The 4,179-nt window shown below is 58.5% G+C and overlaps 1 long non-coding RNA gene across 2 annotated transcripts; it reads right to left on the bottom strand.

Annotated features, from left to right (window-relative positions):
- Nucleotides 1-433: 433 nt before the first annotated feature.
- Nucleotides 434-3,016, bottom strand: LOC112644855 (uncharacterized). Of its 2 annotated transcripts, none has more exons than XR_003126816.3 (2): nt 1,748-3,016; nt 434-1,641 (listed from the first exon to the last, which is right to left on the bottom strand). It is a non-coding gene; the product is annotated as an uncharacterized LOC112644855 (long non-coding RNA). The 2 variants fall into 2 exon arrangements; XR_007401777.1 differs by having other exon boundaries at nt 1,744-3,016.
- Nucleotides 3,017-4,179: the final 1,163 nt, after the last annotated feature.

Here is a 4,179-nt window from a genome sequence, read left to right on the forward strand (position 1 = left end):
GCACGCTCCAGGGCGGCAGCCACACACAGGGCCACCACGTAGGACATGCCGAGCTCAGGGGTGGCAGAGGGGCTCCCAGGGTGGGGTGTGGGCCTTCTCTCCCGGGAACAGAAGAAGCACCACGTCCTGGCAGCTCCTGACCAGGGCTTGGAAAAGCCAGGGCTCGAGCTCTATGTCCCCCACACATCATGTGATGGTGGTTCACGGAGAAGGAGGGGATCAGAGGGAGACTCATGTGCAACCCAGTTTAAAAATGTAAGAAATAAAGCGCATTTGCAATATTTCGATCTTTTGCTGATTGTGAGACTGATACATGGGTAAAAAGTATTGCAAATAAAATGAGTATCAATTGGTGTCAGAAGCCAAATATTAAATACAGGTAAGGAGTATAAATAAATAAATAAATAAATAAATAAATAAATAAGTCAATAAATAAAACAATTTCTAAAACGCTTTACTGAGGCTGCAAATGTCACATCCCCAAAAGATCACAAGGAACACTCCAGAAAACAGACAAGGCGATCTGCATTCAGTTCTTCCGAGAGGAGGCAGGCAGGTCGTGGGGGGCACAGAGGAAGGCCCACTGCCCCGTGGGTCTGAGGCAGCAGGGAGGGCCGGCCAGAGTATGACCCCCTGGAGATCGCCGCAGGGACGCTTCTTGATGGCAGGCACCATCTCCCCAGGGCACAGAGAGGGAAATGAGCCCACGTGCATGCTTTGCAGTTTTTGCAGGGAGCTTTGCATGCTCCCCTCCACCATCCAGGGAGGAACACCTTCTCGGACACCAGACATGGCAAGGAAACCGAGTCACACTGACAGTGGAGGGTGGGTGGGCAAGGACCCCTGTCGTCCTCGCAGCCTTCCTTCTGTAGCGAGCACCCCTGAAAACTAGCCGACAAGGAAAGACCTAGATCCTGCTTCTCCAGAAGAAACGGCAGCAAGGATCCCAGCCCACCTGTCTGTGCCCGTGACGGTGAGGTTGGAAGGGAGAGGTGCACGAGGACGTCTGCGGGAGGAGACGGTATTACAGGGAGGGAGGATTTCCTCATTCTCCCGCTTGTTCACCCTGCACCCGTGGGTCGGCCAAGCGCGGACGCCAGGACACCGCACTGCTGAAAACCCGCCCCACGGTCATGGCCCATCGGAGAAATGGGGGAAATGTCAACCTGTCAAGTAACTGATGCAAAGAAGTGTGGAGTTCCAGAGAGGATGGGAGCCAGGAGTGGGAGGGGGCTGTGTGGGGACCCAGGGTCGGGGGGTGACTGAGGCATGCCCGCGGCCACCTGCTGCCCCAGCTCCCGCCAAGCTGCAGCCGCGGGAGGGCAGGGGTGTCAGAGCGCTTGCTTAAGACCGTGGGAGTCCTCTGGAGTCCCGAGTGCGAGTGCGTGTGCCTGTGCGTGTGCAATCCCACATATCCCAGAGCTGGGTTCTCATGCTGAGATGCGTGCAGGGGTGGACCCTCCAAGGACAGTCCCCACTGCCTGCGTCCCTCCCGTCCCTTGTGACTCCAGACGCGGTGCCTTCAGCTGGCTGTGAAGGCTCATGAGAGCATTTGGGGATTCCTCCGAGGTGTGAGCTCTCTGACGGAGGGTCGACTGGCTCAGGAGGCCTTCGGGACCTGCCTCCAGCAGGTGGTTGCAACTGTGAAGTGGCGAGAGCGTGTGGAGGACCCGTCTGGTGGGTGCCGTCTCATGGGTCCCCCCCGCCATCCCCTCACAGCTCCCAACCCCCCAGGGCCCTCACACACGTGCACTGCTCTGCGCCCCTGCAGCCAGACCGGGAGGTCCTCCTGGAGCATCTGTCGTGTTCACACCACCGCTGAGAAACATCGGCCGCGTCCCCGGTGCCCGAGAGGATGATCCCACTCCCTGATCGGCAGGACTTCCTGCAAACCGTCCTCCTGGCCTTCCATGTCCCCGGTGGCCCAGCTGCTCACCGCTCTCCTGGACGCTCTGGGCTCTGAGGCTCCCTGCCCATCTGCTGCCTTCCTTCCCGTCTCTCCTGCTCATCCCGCCCCCGGCATCGCGCCCGTCCTATGCGGGTCCCAGCCGGGTGGCGCGGCCCTGCCTGTCATTCGTCGGAGGAGCACAAACTTTCCCCCGGGCCAGGCGTATCCTGCTTTGCGTTATCTCCAACCGTACAGCCACTTCCCTATCTGCTTCCTGCCCTCTCCCCAGCCAAACATCTTTCTTTCTTCTTCCTGATTTTGAAGTTTCTGGCTTCTGAACCCTTGGGTTTGCTAGAAAGCGGACTTCCAGACGGCCAGGGGGGGCGATAGTCATATCTGGAATGTCTCTGGTTCCCTTCTCTGAGGAGCTCTCCCCACATTCCGTGTGCGTGAGCTCACCAACCCCAGCGTTTCTGCACGCCAGGGGTGGAACAGGTGTTTACAGGAGAGCACCGGCCCTCGTCGTCTCGGCACCATGATGGGGTGAGTCACACGACTGAAATAGAAGCTGCTAGGGTTGCAAACTTAGTTCTGTTTCCACTGAGTTGATTGGCAAGCACTTAACTGCTTTTTTTTTTTTTTTTTTCCACCACCACATGGACGTTTACACCACCCAGATAAGCCTGCTCCCAAATCTCCGGTGGCTCACCCACTGGCACCAGGATAAAAGCGACGTTCTTTCCTCTGGTACAATAGGTCCCCGTGTGGTGTCCCCTTCATCTGTGACAGACCACTCTCCAGCTCCGGGAGGCCCTCGCCCCTGCCTGGAACGCTGTACTCCTGCCGAGCAGCTTGTGGGCCTCCGGGCTCACGGCTGCTGCTCCCGGACCCCTGCCCGTGCCTTGGGAGCGTTGCGAGCTTCAGTCGCTCCTCAAACCTCAGCTCAAATGCCAAGTGTGGCCTTTCTCTCTGGGCCTATGCTCCTTTACTCCTGAGATCTTGGCATGTGGTTTCCAGAAAGCTGTAATCCTTTCTTTCCATGGCTTTTGTCATTAAGCTGAGACCAGAGAACACGCTCTTCCATCTGTATTTCCAGCTTGCATCGTGTTCCACTACAGCTGTGTAACCAAGTCCTCCCAAACTCGCAGCTGCTCCCCCAGGCTGGGGCGGGTGGTTTACTGAACCGAAAATGTGGCCAGCGCTCAGCTGTGGGAGCTCCCACCAGCAGCCCCTCTGCCGGGAGAGGCCGTTGTGGGGGAGGATTTGCAGCCTGAGGACCCCATCCTTGACTCTTGGAATAGAATTTGCTGTTATGAACGTGAGCTGAGGACAAGGAGCTCCTCCGGGGATGTTCTAGCACGTTTGGCTCTGGAGAAGACGGGAGACAGGAACACGTTCCCTCACGCAGCAGGACCAGGGCCTGTGCTCACCTCTCCCGCTCACCCTGATGCCCACCACATGGTCCCAAGAGGGAACAGCGAGCGCCTGGCTGCGGACAGCCGTCCACCCCCTCTTTTCCAGGAATATTCCACAACCGGGCCCGTGTGGCAAGAGCACCTAGAGGGACACGAGGGCTGATGGAGATGGTGCTTCCCCACCATCCCTGTCCCTGGCCCGGGTCCCTCTGTCCTCCAGCCTCTGCCCTCTGCCCTCAGAAGGAAGAGCTAGGGCACGGAGGGCAGGACATTGACTCCCCTGACCTCCTACACTCACGTGTCATTAGAACTAGCGGACATGCACCCGGGACGTCTTCCCTCCACCTGCGGGCCCCAGGAAGCTCCACGCTTCTGGAACGTCTGCCGTGGAGGACGAGCTGCTCAAGCATTCTCAATCTGTGTATGTGGTAGCAGGACCATCACCCCCCGCCCGGGAGTGACCATGAGCCTCCGTCCCTGCAGACAGGTCACCCTGGATTGCACATAGTTCCCCGCGGTCTCAGTTTCTCCTCCGGGCTGGAGGGCGGCCCTGGTGCCTGGTGCAGGAGCAGCAGAGGAGGATGGCAGGCGGGCCAGCCCCCCAGTGCTCCCTGCGCCCAGCAGGTGCCTCCCGGCTCCCCTCCTGTCTCCCCTGCACCTCATGCCGCTGGATCCAGGTCGCGCGTGCTTCCCTCAGAGCCTGGACGCATCTTTCTGCAGACTTGCCTATTTCATGATAAATTATGCTCAATTTCCGTTTCCTCTTTTTCTCCGAGTACCTGCCTTCCTCCATCCCTGCAACCTGAGGTCATCCCAGCCTCTAGCTGATGGAAACTCAGCGTTGCCCTTTGTCCAACAAGCTACATCCACAAAATC

The sequence above is a fragment of the Canis lupus genome, chromosome 1 (genome assembly GCF_003254725.2).
Source record: "Canis lupus dingo isolate Sandy chromosome 1, ASM325472v2, whole genome shotgun sequence".
NCBI classification, from domain to species: Eukaryota; Metazoa; Chordata; class Mammalia; order Carnivora; family Canidae; genus Canis; species Canis lupus.